This window comes from Procambarus clarkii, chromosome 50 (genome assembly GCF_040958095.1).
Source record: "Procambarus clarkii isolate CNS0578487 chromosome 50, FALCON_Pclarkii_2.0, whole genome shotgun sequence".
Classification (NCBI taxonomy): Eukaryota; Metazoa; Arthropoda; class Malacostraca; order Decapoda; family Cambaridae; genus Procambarus; species Procambarus clarkii.
Genome location: NC_091199.1, coordinates 28243786 through 28260045, shown reverse-complemented (window position 1 = coordinate 28260045; position 16260 = coordinate 28243786). Strand labels below are relative to the sequence as shown.

Sequence of the window (16260 nt, the reverse complement as noted above, 5' to 3'; positions counted from 1 at the left end):
TACAGACCCTGAAGTTAACTCAAGGACCTGAGGTACACTCTAGACATTGAAATACTCTCCAAGACATGAATTGCACTCATGACCACGAAGAACACTCCAGACACTGAAGTACACTCAAAAACGTGAAGTGTACCATGACCACATCAGACCCTAAAGTACACTCCAGAACTTGAAGTACATTCAAGAATGAAAAATACACTTCAGACCCTGATTTATGAAGAACCTGAGGTGCACTTCTGACTCTTATACACACTGCAGGGCCTGAGGTATACTTTAGACCTTGAAGTACTAATCAGGACTTGAAGCACACTTCATGCCCTGAAGCACACTATAGGACATAAAGTAAACTATAGGCCATGAAGAAGGCTATAGGCACTGAAGTACACTCCAGAAAGTGAAGTACACTCCAGGCCCTGAAGTACAGTCCAGGTCCTACAGAACACCCCAATCCCGAAAGACATTACAGACCATGAAGTACTTTCCAGACCCTGAAAAACACTCCAGACCCTGAAATACACATAATGATGAGAAGTACACATCAAACCCTGAAGTACATTTCAGGCCCTGATATATATTCAAGACTCTAAAGTAAACGACAAGCCATGAAGTACACTCCAGGACGAAATGTACACTCCAGGCATTGCAATACACTCCAGATCCTGAGGTACACTACCCAGCAAATACTTTATGTTGCCAGAATGTGCCTGGGAATTTTTTGAGAGCTGGGGCAAAGTTAGTTTTTAAGTAATCAATACGTTTTTGTGTCCAGTCATAAATTGTTTGTCATAATTTACTACACAACGTTGGGTAACAAAAAATTGAGGCCTCGTGGCAACCTTAATTACTGCATAAAAGTGTAACAAACTAGGCTGTTGTAAGAATTATCCAGAGTGGTTTATCGACAAAAGAGAATGGGAAGCTGAGCCGCATGGTGACCTGACCCCCAGGGGAATTCGCGGTGGAATTAACCGACGCTTTGTTCATAGCTGCGTATAATGAATCATCCTATAGTATTCAGTAAATTAGAGAAAATTAGCCTTTATTCATTTTGCATTAAAATTGTATTGTATAATAGTACTGGATACAATATCAAGAGTATTCTAATTATTGAGTTTAAGTCACCATCAGTGACGTCACGAATCAGATCTAACTTTTGAGGCGGAGTGACCGACGGTCATAGGTCATCAGGGGTTGACAGGTCTACTATTTCTCAAAGTTTTAATAACCATTTTTGTGATCGGGAACAGCTTTGCCGTTAGATGTTTGTGTAATCTATTTCAGTAAAATAATTCAACCAGTCTGGATCAATTAAGTACAACAGAGGTTAATTGTTATAACTTAAACCTGGCTAGTAACTTGGTAAAACTTTGACTAGGCGGAAGGATACAAGGTTCTAGTCTGGGCTAGGCCAGACGAGGACAAATCAGTGTGGTCACGGAAGCAGCTAGGAGAGATCAAACATCTTACCTCTCCCCTAGACCAACCTAGAGCTGTGGTCGCCCAAGGTATAGTTGCTATTGTTAAGTATAGAAATAGTCTCATTTGCCACTCAGGTCAAGTAGGGAGTGTTAAAGTGATAGGGAGTGAACACATTTAGATTTTGGTTTTAGTTTTCTTTTAATAAATTAAATTTGTTATTAATTTGCATTTTATTGTTTCCATGTGTTTTATGTGTATACTTGTCCTGGTCACGTGGTCCACACGAGGCAGAGTTGCATTGGGCGCCGATTCTAACATCGAATCGGAATTATCATTACCGTGTAATTTATTCCACACTCAAGGTCATCGTTTATAGTGGGGATCAAGCCCCTAGGTTGATTAATTAGCGTGATCGATCCAGACCTCGATCATTGCTCTTGTATTACTGGTCTGGTGGTGGCAGCAGAGGTGACTCTAGGGTTTTGTTCAGAGCTTAGGTCACGTCATACTGGGTGTAGAATCCTAAGTCGGTCAATCGTCTTAGGACCACGTGGCGTGGAGTTGGCTTTGTTAAAAGTTTTGGAGTCCCTTGGTTTAGAAATAAAAGTAAGAATACGGGTAGAGGGAGTAGAGGAAGAGAAGTAAAAAGAGAGAAACCCGAACCCGTGTTACAATGGTGCACAGCGGTGGTTTCAACAATTTTGTTTGAAATTGTTGAAAGCCTCACGCGTCTAGCCGTTCGAACACGTGCGCGGATGCTAAGGAGACAGCCGCGGGCCAGGATTAGCAGTGCGCCCCACAAGTGCGTTTGAGTGGGGATTGGCGAATCTTGGGTCATGCGGGCTGATATGATTAAGGTTTAGTTAGTAAGATTAGGCTGTTAAAATAGATTTATTGAAAAGGAGACCGCTCCGAGTTGATTGGACTGGGTACCATACTCGACCCATTGCAATTAATTCAGAGGTGTTGGGAGCCACCATACTCTCAACAGCAGTTCCTTGAGGGCTGTCGGGGGCGGATATATCTGTGGGACGCCAGTAGATAGTCCGAGGGCGTTATTAGACGACCCAAAACGCTAAGGAAAAACGTAATCCGTGAAGGGCGTTGCGGCCTCCGAGGGACGGACTAGTAACCTACCTAGCAGCGATTCAACAACTAAGTGATCGCACACTTAGTGGAGGTTGAGTCGTCCCTAGTCATAATTGTTGCTGAAAGCTGCGTGTCGCTCTGTTGGAACCTAGATGGTGTGGCCTCTAGGCTAGGTGTGGTACGGCGAGCCGGTAGGAACGATTATAAGATTAAGTCGAGTGCATTTTTTTAATTAAGTATACTTAAATTTATAAAGTAATTTCCGTTTATTTGCGTTGTTCTAGATTAATTTTTTTTTTCCCTAAATTCAATCCCCGGTTAAAAATTTTTTTTTTATCAAAGTGTTTAGCGTTTTCTTGCATATTAGGCTAAGTGCGTACGTTAAGTTTTGTTATTCCCTGTTCTATTAGTCTAAGTCAGAGGCGTTGTTACTAGAGTGTAGTTAATCCTCTGGACTTAGGGCTATATGTCGGTCACGATAGATAAGTGAAGGAGTTTAAGGGATAGTAAGTTGCGTGTAAATGTTATTTGTCCGCGGAATATTTCTAAGTATTTTGGGATAAGTTTTCGGCTAAGTCAATGTCGGAAAGTCGTTAACTATAATTAATTTGTATTCGTGGGTCACGTGTATGATCTGGGTATCATTAGGATTCCCCAGTCGATGCGGATGATATTTTCTAGTTTTTACCAGTAAGACGGTAAAATTGTGTTTGTAGACTTAGAATTCTGTTTTCAGTAGAAACGTAGGTGGAAAATTTTCTAAGTCCAGCTTGGGCTAGAATCTGACTTTTTGGCGAAAATTCGAATTTTCATGTTTCGTGCATATCCTAGGGTCAGTATTACTCTCTAGTGCGCGCAAGGGACGTAATTCTGTTCGTAAAGCATTAAACAGTGATAATTACATTTTTGCCGAATTTAGTTATTTTTCGAGAAAATCGTGTCGTAATTTTGTCAGTCCATTTGAGGTGAAAATCTCGGATTTTGACGAAAATTCGAATTAATGAGTGTTGAAACCGCCCGATGTGTCAGTATTGTTCTGTATACAACGTCAGTAGTAAATAATAACGTATTTATATCTGGAAACGAGAAACCCAAATTTTTTTGAATTAAAGGAGTTTTGTGATATTTGGGGTGATAGAAATTTTTTTTTTTCCCTCGGAGTCAGAAAAATTGGCAGAGTCCAGCAATTGAGTAAAAGCGCAGTTTTTTGATAAAAATTCAATTTTTAGTAAGCATTTATAGGTCCTGGGTGTCTATATTAATCGCTAGAGCGGTTTATTAACGTAAAACTAGTTATTTTTCCTTCAGAACAAAAATTTTGATTTTTCAGCGTTTAAGCGAAAAAGCGCGGGACTTAGTTTTTTTTTCAGCGCAGCTGGTCCTGCTCCATCAGTCATCAGTGGCCACGCTGCTAGTATTCAAGTACAGTAAATATTCTTTATTAATCCATCACGAGTGCTGTGCGTTAGTTGCGTTATCATTTAAATTGTTTTATATAAATTAGATTCTTTAATTTTTTTAACGTAAAGGACTTAGGTTTCAGCAAGAGAACTGCGGGATATTCACGGGCAGACACGAGTGCGGGGCAGACACTCATTCATTGGATTCACTTCAGCGATTCTCTCGATAAATCGGTGTATTTCCTATTTTGGGAATGTAGTAGTTTTCTCTTAGAAGAGAGTTGTGATTTTTTTTTATTTGTGTAAGATCACGGTTGTAGTGAGTCCGGGTCGAGGGTGTACTAAAGGGTAGTTTAGAAGAGACGTGGCACACCAGGAATCACAGAAAATGTTTAACCCAGATAATGACCAGTCAGTAGGGACCAGTGGGAATGGGAGTGTAGAGGACAGCACCTCTTCCGACACCACTGGGGACCACCTAGGTACACCTCATCCGTCACTACAACAACCCCAACCCCATCCTCAATTCCCATACCAACCCCATCCTCAATTCCCATACCAACCCCATCCTCAGTTCCCATACCAACCCTTCCCCCAACCCCAGGCCACTCCATACCCATTCCAACCCCAGGCCACCCCATACCCATACCAACCCCAGGCCACCCCATACCCATACCAACCCCAGGCCACCCCATACCCATACCAACCCCAGGCCACCCCATACCCATACCCATTCCAACCCCAGGCCACCCCATACCCATACCCATACCCATTCCAGCCCCAGGCCACCCCATACCCACCCCAACCCCAATCCACACCCCAGCCTGAGGTCACCCACACCATACCTCAACCCCAACCTCCATCCACACCCCAACCCCAGGCCACCCACACCATACCTCAACCCCAACCTCAATCCACACCCCAACCCGAGGCCACCCACACCATACCTCAACCCCAACCTCCATCCACACCCCAACCCCAGGCCACCCACACCATACCTCAACCCCAACCCCAGGCCGCCACAGCCTTAGACAGGCAGATGCGCACGGAGACGCCGGGCACTCAGTTGTCGCCATACGTAGAGGCGTTAAGTAAAGGCGAGGGAGCCAAGCCGAGGAACTGTGGCGCGGGTTCATCAGGCGGGAAGCAGCCCTCAGCTGCAAGTTCGAGCCACCCTGCGCGGGGTACCAACAGAGATCCGCGGAGGTGTTACTCCTGCTGGAAGCGCGGGCATATACAGAGGGATTGCGAAGTCACTCCTACGAAAGCATGAAAGCAGGCTCCTAGTGATGGCAGGCCTACTTTTGAGGTGAAAGTGGAAGGTGTGAGATTGACAGCTTTTGTTGATACAGGAAGCCAGGCGACGGTAATTAAAAAGTCAGCCTTCAGCAATTTTAAGTATGCACGTCTTCAACGTTGCGCAAAGACATTAACAGCAGTCAATGGGGAAAAGATTGAGATCGTAGGTCAAGGTACAGTTAATTTTGAGATTGATGGGGAATTGCAGCCTCACACATGTACGATCGTAGAGAACCTTGATTTTCCTGGTCACATCTTAATGGGAACTGATTTTCTGTCGCGATTTGATTATTCCTTGTCTGCTCAAAAAGGGGCTAGGAACTGCAGGTTGCAGTTGGGACAGACTTCCTACCCAGTGGAGATGATCGACCATCCCCCAGTTGTAGCTTCAATTAAGAGGAAGCTGAAATATAATGCGCACTATCCAAAATTGATTTTTAAGTCTCTTCCAGACACAGTTAAGAGGTCATGCGCATTGCATGCATTGACCAAACAGAGTTGCCCACCACATTCTGTTAAATTTATTAAAGTAGCCGTGGGACGTCACATACAACCAGGTACCACCCTTCAGGTGGCTGGGAGATGTGATAGTTTATTAATTCCTCATCACTTAGTTGTAGTGCTCGATAAAGGTGCACTCATTCCAGTTGTCAATCTTTCACATAAGACTTTTCGCTTCAGGGCAGGTGATAGGGTATCTCAGGGAACCATGGTGGAGGACACAGAAATCTTTCACCATGAGTCAGCTGAGACGCCAGCCGTCACTGCACAATGTAGTGCACTGAATATGTTGAAAACTAAAACACCATCAAAAGTACAATACGAAACGAGAAATGTTGCACAGAATGTAGAGGAGATAGAAAAATTAATTTCAGCACTTGATTTGCAACATGTTGCACAGGCGGATAGGAAGGCACTGAGAGGAGTTTTACGAAAATTCCCGAAATTGTTTGCGACAGAGGATGACCAGATTGGTCTCCTTGATAAGATCGAGCACACCATTCCAACTGGTGACCATTTGCCTGTGTACACAAGACAGTGGAGGTTGCCGGAACAGGCAAAGAACATTATCAGGGAGGAGTGCCAGAAAATGTTGAGACAGGGCGTGATAGAGCCTAGTACGTCACCGTGGCTCTCTCCTGTTGTGCTAGTTCGGAAACCGGACGGTAGTTATCGTTTCTGTGTTGACTACCGGAAGGTGAACGAACTAACTAAGGGTGATGTGTATCCGTTGCCTCGAATACAGGAGATAATAGATCAATTTGGTGCTGCTAAGTATTTCTCAACTCTTGACGCAAAATCGGCGTATTGGGCGATTCCGGTGGCAGAACAGGATAGGGAAAAAACAGCATTCTCGGATGGTAGGCACACTTATCAATTCCGTAGGATGCCGTTTGGTTTGAAGACAGCGCCTTCGTCGTTTCAGAGGGCCATCAACTTTATCCTTAGTCCGGTACTGGGTAGGCATTCTTTAGCGTACCTGGATGATGTTGTGATATATTCCAGGACGTTTGAGGAACACCTACAGGACTTGACTGAGACTTTGAAATTGTTAGATCAGGCAGGTTTCAGGCTGAATGTTCAGAAGTGCACCTTGGCGGCTCAGAAATTCAAATTTCTGGGGTTCCAGGTGTGCCCAGACGGTATCCGACCTGACCCAGATTCTTGCCGCGCCATTGCTGACATGCCTACTCCAAGGACAGCAAAGGACGTGCGTAGGTTTTTGGGGGCGGCCGGATATTTTCGTCGTCACATTGAAGGTTTCGCTGGCATTTCAGCACCCCTGACTGATCTGACAAAGAAAAATGCGAAGTTTGTGTGGAAATCAGAACATGACGAGGCCTATCGCAAACTGAAAGACCAACTAATCACGACACCGGTATTGGCTATTCCTGATTTTGAGAAAGAGTGGGAAGTGCACACTGACGCCAGCGGTATTGCTATTGGCGGGTGCTTAATTCAGCGAGACGCAGATAATTTACCCCATCCAGTAGCCTATTTCAGTAGGAAGGTCAAAGGACCTGAAGTTCGTTATTCAGCTACGGATCGGGAGGCACTGGCAGTAGTAGAATCAGTTAGGTATTTCGAGCCTTACCTATTTCAGCGGCATTTCGTAATCTACACAGACCATCGAGCATTAACACACATATTTAAAAAGCGAACAAAATGCCCACGAATGTCACGCTGGTCTCATGAACTTTCGGCCCACTCATTCCAGATCTTGTACAAGCCTGGTCCAGCATATGTTGTGCCAGATACGCTAAGTAGAAATATAGCGGCAATGCAGATTAGTGAAAACATTGAAACCATTCCATCAGATAAAATGAGAGAATACCAGATGAGCGAGCCTAGATGGAAAGAGATTATTGAGTATTTAGAGGGAGGAAAATACCCCAAAAAGAAAAAGAATTTACCTATACATGATTTTGAAATGAAACAGGGCGTCCTGTATTATGTTAATAGCCAGAATGATAGGGCAGTATTTCAGCTAGTTATTCCGGACGCGTTGCGGTCATCAGCGTTAAAGCTTGCGCATGCTTCAAAAATTGCAGGGCATCCGGGGATCTTTAAAACGCACTTAAAAGCAAAGTCTCTATTTTATTTTCCAGGATTACTTTCTGAGGTAATCAATTTCGTGAAGTCGTGCCCTCGTTGCCAGAGGAGGAAAGGCACCCTTAAGGTACAAGCCCCACTTCAGGAATTTCCTGAAATTCGCGAACCGTTAGATCGTGTGGGGGCCGATCTGATTGATTTACACCACAGTCATGCGGGTAACAGATACGTGTTGGTGCTAGTTGACCATCTGTCTAGATACACTACACTAGTTGCTTTACCTCAGAAGGATTCTCGTACGGTTGCAGATGCGTTCTTGCGTAGGTTCGTTACTGTATTCGGACCTCCTAAAGTTTTAGTCTCTGACCGGGGTCAAGAATTCAATGGGAATATATTTAGAGAAGTTTGTAAGATTTTAGAGACAACTTCGGCTTTTACAACGGCCTACCACCCACAAGCAAACGGAATGACGGAACGGACTAATCGTTCAGTCAAGGATATGCTTGCAATCCTTGCTGAACATGATGCAAACACCTGGGATGAACACCTACCCTATGTTCAGTTCGCCTTGAATACTGCCATCCACCAATCAATTAACACCCAACCACTTCATTTGTTTACTGGTAATTCATGCAATTTCCCCTCAGGTCTGCTTAACAGACATAATGTTGCATACGGGGAGGACTATCCTTCAGAGGTCCTTGGTAAAATGAGAAATGCATGGAATATTGCAGCTGAAGCGTCCAAGAAGGCACGGACTCGGTATGCTCATTTTTATGACAAGAAAGTGCGCCCTCTTGAGTTGAAGGAAGGAAGCCTCGTATTGAGAGTGAATGAGGCTGCGCCCGCCAATCAGAGCAGGAAACTAGCTCCGAGGTGGCGAGGACCATATAGAGTAATTAAAAGGGCGGGGCCGGTTAATCTTGTTATAAAAGGAGTGTTCGAGGACCAGGTGGAAAGGACAATTCACGTAAATAAATTGAAACATTATCATGCTAGAGAGGAATTAGAACTGCCTTCAGCGGGTCTAGTTCCTGACTCAGCAGTGCTGACTCATGGCTTCACCGACGAGTCAGAAGATGAGGATGACCCTCTGTCATCGCTCATCAGTAGTCAGGTGCAGTCTCGCCACCCTATGGTGACGAGATCTCGCGCTGTACAGTAAAGTAACTTCCTTGGTTAGTATAATTTAGTATTCATTAGATTTTCCTGTAAAGGCAATGAGATGTACTATGTCTATACTTAACTCAGGTAGCAACTTTTACCGTGCTCTGGGGTTCCACCTCCACCAAACCCAGAGTATATCTATGCTTCCGCTGTGTTGTGTCTGTCTGTTCCCAGGTCTGATTGGTACACCGACCCAGTTGTTCCAGCCACACGTGAACCCTTGTCTGTAAAGACCGAGGGGGGAGGCACGTTACACAAAGCCCTCCCCCCACCAGACCCAGTAACCCATACATCAGTTACTTTGGGGATGAGTGACTGTCCAAGAGTCACCCGGCCGACGCCTCACGTCACTAACGAGGTTGTCAGGGCCAGCGAGCTGTCCACATTATAGCAGTCACCGGAGGTGCCATACAACGCCGGGGTAGCTGTCTCGAGATCACCAATACCCACCTGCTGCGTCATCAAGACTGCAGTCATTCCAGCAGTGTTGGAGGAGAGGTCAAGAAATGGAAAGCACGTAGCAGTACTCAAGAATTTCGCCGGAAGATTAATGATTACGTCATCTGAAGTAACAAGAAAGCAGAAGTAAGGCGGTCACAGGTGGAAGGCACGGTTTCCCTACAGAGTACCGGGACTCGCCAATAGAAGGTCGCAAAATTGTCTCCTTTGGCCTAAAGTCGGCGGTACGAGGGTATGCACAGTTGGTGTTTACGGCCTAGTAACCTGGTGACATCAAGAAACGCCTGAGATGACGTGAGCAATGATGGAAGACGAGATTCACCTGTTCTGCAAACAAGCAACCCGCCTCTACGACCTTCTAACATCACTCCTGCTAAGAGACACCGTTGGTACATCCAGTTCTGCTCTGCTGTGGTCATCTGCGACAAGTTTAACATCAAGACTACCGTGTGAACTGTGATTGATACGAAGGCGTGTGGACTGTCGAGAGCAAGTTTAATGGCCGAAGTAACAGTATTCTACAGCTGTCACTTGGCACTCCGCTCTACTACACTCTGTCGTCATTCAGGAGTACCGGATGGGAGTACAAGAGGACCAGGTATTGATGTCTACACATGAGAAGAAGCAAGATCGACACCGTCATCGTCAGCGACTACATTCAGCATCCAGCAGCATCGATTTTTTTTCTCGATTACTCAATATGAACAATTGATACAAACAACAAAGTGGCTCTGAACATCTGTGTAAAGAACATCTGGACACTTTTGTTTAAATGTTGAAAAACAGAGTTAGAATCAATTCTTTATAAATGTTGAAAAACAGATTTAAAATAATTCTGGTATAATATATGAAAATTTAACTATAAATTGGTCAGTAATCAAAATCGAAGCCCCTGTGTAATTGTCTCAGCCCAGAACAAACGGTTATGGAAAATTATGTTGTGCTATTTTTTTTTTCAGAATGTTTGAACACAGGAGAGGCGGACCAAAATAAACATTGACACTTCTAGTGAGTGAGAACACTTGGCTGTACAGTCAGCTGAAACCTGTGATATAGTATAGGAATTTTTTTTTATTTTTAGATACATGTAATAAACATTAGGTGTGTTCCTTAGCATGTCAAGGCTGACATTGATGGGGAGTGGTTAGTACACGGATGTGTACCTGATAGTTCTGTAGTACGCTCCCGGATGACTGAAAGTTCAGTCTGATGATATAACTTTAATGTTTGTTTGAGCACGGTGTGGCCGGCTCTAGAGGACACATGGACTTGGCTAGTGAAGAGCCAAGAGAGTTTAATAGCTAGTTTTTGATGGTAGAGTAGGGACATGTTATTTAGCTATGTCAGTAAGGGTAGGATGTATGTTTCTTAATGTTGGAGGATTGCTGTCAGTTGACAGCTGAGAAATTTATGAAATATGAACATGTTTATTATGATGTTGGACTATTATTTGTCAAATTTTATTAGTTAGGTTAGCTTTTGTTTGTGGCATGAGTTGAATTGTGGGTTTGGATACTAAACCTCGTGAATTTTAACAAATTAACAAGGTTTACTAAGTGCTTGTGCGGGGGGGTTGTAACAAACTAGGCTGTTGTAAGAATTATCCAGAGTGGTTTATCGACAAAAGAGAATGGGAAGCTGAGCCGCATGGTGACCTGACCCCCAGGGGAATTCGCGGTGGAATTAACCGACGCTTTGTTCATAGCTGCGTATAATGAATCATCCTATAGTATTCAGTAAATTAGAGAAAATTAGCCTTTATTCATTTTGCATTAAAATTGTATTGTATAATAGTACTGGATACAATATCAAGAGTATTCTAATTATTGAGTTTAAGTCACCATCAGTGACGTCACGAATCAGATCTAACTTTTGAGGCGGAGTGACCGACGGTCATAGGTCATCAGGGGTTGACAGGTCTACTATTTCTCAAAGTTTTAATAACCATTTTTGTGATCGGGAACAGCTTTGCCGTTAGATGTTTGTGTAATCTATTTCAGTAAAATAATTCAACCAGTCTGGATCAATTAAGTACAACAGAGGTTAATTGTTATAACTTAAACCTGGCTAGTAACTTGGTAAAACTTTGACTAGGCGGAAGGATACAAGGTTCTAGTCTGGGCTAGGCCAGACGAGGACAAATCAGTGTGGTCACGGAAGCAGCTAGGAGAGGTCAAACATCTTACCTCTCCCCTAGACCAACCTAGAGCTGTGGTCGCCCAAGGTATAGTTGCTATTGTTAAGTATAGAAATAGTCTCATTTGCCACTCAGGTCAAGTAGGGAGTGTTAAAGTGATAGGGAGTGAACACATTTAGATTTTGGTTTTAGTTTTCTTTTAATAAATTAAATTTGTTATTAATTTGCATTTTATTGTTTCCATGTGTTTTATGTGTATACTTGTCCTGGTCACGTGGTCCACACGAGGCAGAGTTGCATTGGGCGCCGATTCTAACATCGAATCGGAATTATCATTACCGTGTAATTTATTCCACACTCAAGGTCATCGTTTATAGTGGGGATCAAGCCCCTAGGTTGATTAATTAGCGTGATCGATCCAGACCTCGATCATTGCTCTTGTATTACTGGTCTGGTGGTGGCAGCAGAGGTGACTCTAGGGTTTTGTTCAGAGCTTAGGTCACGTCATACTGGGTGTAGAATCCTAAGTCGGTCAATCGTCTTAGGACCACGTGGCGTGGAGTTGGCTTTGTTAAAAGTTTTGGAGTCCCTTGGTTTAGAAATAAAAGTAAGAATACGGGTAGAGGGAGTAGAGGAAGAGAAGTAAAAAGAGAGAAACCCGAACCCGTGTTACAAAAGTAGTTTCTATTATTTATGATATATAAATATAGAAACTATAAATATACAAAATATTAGTTGAAATAAAACAGGAGCATAATAAAGGCGAGTTCACCTTTGTATTTATTTCTTAGATGGCAGTTTTGGTAGATGGTTGTGGTTGGTGGCAGTGTTGGTAGATGGTAGTGTTTGGTGGCAGTGTTGGTAGATGGTTGTGGTTGGTGGTAGTGTTGGTAGATGATACCTGGTTGATACATGGTTGATGGGGTTCTGGGAGTTCTTCTACTCCCCAAGCCCGGCCCGTGGCCAGGCTTGACTTGTGAGAGTTTGGTCCACTAGGCTGTTGCTTGGAGCCGCCCGCAGGCCCACATACCCACCACAGCCCAGTTGGTCCGGCACTCCTTGTAGGAATAAATCTAGTTTCCTCCTGAAGATGTCCACGGTTGTTCCGGCAATATTTCTTATGCTTGCTGGAAGGACGTTGAACAACCGCGGACCTCTGATGTTTATACAGTGTTCTCTGATTGTGCATATGGCACCTCTGCTCTTCACTGGTTATATTTTGCATTTTCTTCCATATCGTTCACTCCAGTACGTGGTTATTTTACTGTGTAGATTTGGTACTTGGCCCTCCAGTATCTTCCAGTTGTATATTATTTGATATCTCTCTCGTCTTCTTTCTAGTGAGTACATTTGGAGGGCTTTGAGACGATCCCAATAATTTAGGTGCTTTATTGCGTCTATGCGTGCCGTATATGTTCTCTGTATTCCCTCTATTTCAGCAATCTCTCCTGCTCTGAAGGGGGAAGTGAGTACTGAGCAGTACTCAAGACGGGAAAACACAAGTGACTTGAAGAGTACAACCATTGTGATTGGATCCCTGGATTTGAAAGTTCTCGTAATCCATCCTTTCATTTTTCTGGCTGTCGCAATATTTGCTTGGTTATGCTCCTTAAACGTTAGGTCGTCAGACATTATTATTCCCAAATCCTTTACATGCTGTTTTCCTACTATGGGTACATTTGATTGTGTTTTGTTTAAGGTCCTCATATTTACCGTACCTGAGTACTTGGAATTTACCACTGTTAAACATCATGTTATTTTCTGATGCCCAGTCGAAAACTTTATTAATATCAGCTTGAAGTTTTTCAATGTCTTCAGCCGAGATAATTTTCATACTGATTTTTGTGTCATCTGCATAGGATGATACGAAGCTGTGACTTGTATTTTTGTCTATATCTGATATGAGAATAAGGAAAAGCAGCGGTGCAAGGACTGTACCCTGAGGTACAGAGCTTTTAACTGTACTTGGACTAGATTTTATATGGGTGACCGTTACTCGCTGAGTCCTGTTTGACAGAAAACTGAGTATCCAGCGTCCTACTTTACCGCTTATTCCCATTGACTTCATTTTGTGTGCTATCACGCCATGGTCACATTTATCGAAAGCCTTTGCGAAGTCCGTGTATATCACATCAGCATTCTGTTTTTCTTCTAATGCCTCAGTGACTTTGTCGTAGTGCTCAAGTAGCTGTGAGAGGCACGATCTTTCCGCTCGAAATCCATGTTGGTCTGGGTTGTGAGGGTCATTGGTCTCCATGAAATTGGTGACCTGACTCCTAATCACTCTCTCAAATACTTTTATGATGTGCGATGTTAGTGCAACTGGTCTATAATTCTTTGCCAATGCTTTGCTCCCTCCCTTGTGTAGAGGGGCTATGTCTGATACTTTAAATGCATCTGGTATCTCCCCCGTGTCGAAGCTCTTCATTTACACTATTCTGAGTGCCTGTGCTACCGGCACTTTGCATTTCTTTACAAATATTCAAATATTGAATTCCATGAGTCTGGACCTGGGGCCGAGTGCATGGGCATGTTTTCAATTTCTCTTTCAAAATTTAGTGCGCTCGTGTTGATATCAGTTATATTTACAGGGGTTTGAATATCCCGCATAAAGAAATTGTCTGGATCTTCCACTTTCATGTTGTTTATCGGAGTGCTAAACGTGTCCTCATACTGCTTTTTTAGGATTTCACTAATTTCTTTGTCATCCTCCGTGTATGAACCTTCACTTGTACGAATAGATCCAATACTGGCAGTGGTTTTTGCTTTTGATTTCGCATATGTGAAGAAATATTTAGGATTTTTTATTATTTCCTGAATTGCTTTCTGTTCTAACTGCCTTTCTTCAGTTTCATATGAGTGTTTCAATTTCCGCTCGATTTCTTCAATCTCCCTATTTAAATTATTCCTTCTTTGACGGGAAATTCGTGTCTGCACAAGCAGTTCCGTTATTTTTTCCTGTACAAGGGTTATTTTCCTGTACAAAGGTTTTTCCTGTACAAGGGTTATAAATAACTTCAGGGTTATTTTAAACTCAGTTTAAAACAGCGCCATCTGTTGCACGGAATAGCAACACATGCTATTATAAATATGTTACGATTCTATTTCAGTGTTACAATTGCATTGATAAATTGAATTTTCATAGATTTCGATTTATTTTCATTTTGATTTAGTTACTTTGTGTGATTTTGCGTTGGAATTGTGCTGTGTTATTTACCATACTGTTCATTTCATGAGTATAGTTTATTTTTTATTTTTTTTTTATTTTTTTTTTATTTTTTCATTTCGTTATTCTACTTATTTTTCAGTGATAGGAACATCAGATTATTTGATGTTCGCATTTCTCTGATGGGAACATCAGATCATTTGGGAATGCACCAGATGAGTGAGTGGGGAATGATGGGAAAGACAAGGGGACAGGATTAGGGAATGGTGGGGAGGTGGAGGGGATGAGAGTGGGGAATAGTGGGAAGGATCAGGGGACGTTTGTGGGGGAAATCGTGGGGAGGAGGAAGGGATAGGGGAGTGGGGGATGTTTAGGACGAGGGGACGGGGGAGTGGAGAATGGTGGGAAGGACAAAGGGACAGTGGAGTGTGGGATGGTGGGGAGGACGAGGAGACAGCGGAGGGGGGGGGGAATGGTGGGGAGGACAAGGGGACATGGACGTTAGGTATTGTGGGGAGGACGAGGGGTCAGGGGGAGTTTGGGAGGACGAGGGGATGGGGATGTGAAGGATGAAGGGACAGGGGAGATGGTGGGAAAGATGAGGGGATGGGGGAGTGGGGTATGGTTGGGAGAACGAGGGGATGGGAGAGAGGGAATGTTGGGGAGGACAGAAAGACAGGTGAAGGTTGCTGTGGCTCAGCAACATACATACATTGCTGAGCCAAAGCAACGCATGGCCGGTTACAGCTTGTCTATATAAATTAAAATGTAAATGCTCGTTTGTTCAAAATCGCTAATCTCCGAAAGTTCTTCGCCGATTGCTTTGAAATTTTCACACAACGTTCCATTCGCATCCGAGAGAGTTTTTATATAAATACTATATAGATGTTACGTCTGAGACGGGATAAAACATGTTTTTGTTTAAATTGCGTTTTTCATGTGTTTTTCGAGTGAGGGAAATCTTCGAAACCTCTTTACCAATTGCTTTGAAATTTGGATACAATGTTGCATTCGAATAGGCGAGTGTTTTATGTACCTATTATATACATGTCTCACCTGTGACAGGAAATGACATGGTTTCTTAATAAACAGCGCCATCTGTTGGACGTAAGAGCAACACACGCTATAATCTCCGAAAGTTCTTCACCGATTACTTTCAAATTTTGCCACAAAATTTGAAAGTATGAATATGCCTGTGTTTTTATACACCTACTATATAGATGCCACACCTGTGACATGTAAAAACATGCTTTTTTGAAAAACATTTTGACATCTTTTGCACGTAAAAGCAATGCACGCTATACTATATACAATGTTTCCAGTTGCATTAGTAAATTGAATTTTCATAAATTTGAATTTATTTTCATTTTGATTTAATTATTTTGTTTGACACTGCGTTGGAATTGAGCGGTGTTGTTTACCATACCATTCATTTCGTATGTATAAGAATAGATGCCACACCTGTGACAGGTAAAAACTTTCTTTTTTTAAGAAACAGTGCCATTTGTTGCACGTAAGAGCATCACACACCATACTAAAATGTTACAATTCCAGTTCAATGATTCCGATTG

At 43.0% G+C, this 16260-nt stretch overlaps 1 protein-coding gene across 1 annotated transcript in view; it reads right to left on the bottom strand.

Moving 5' to 3' along the window:
- Positions 1-16260, bottom strand: part of LOC138351721 (golgin subfamily A member 6-like protein 25) — an 83580-nt gene that overhangs the window by 37250 nt on the left and 30070 nt on the right. The window lies entirely within an intron of this gene.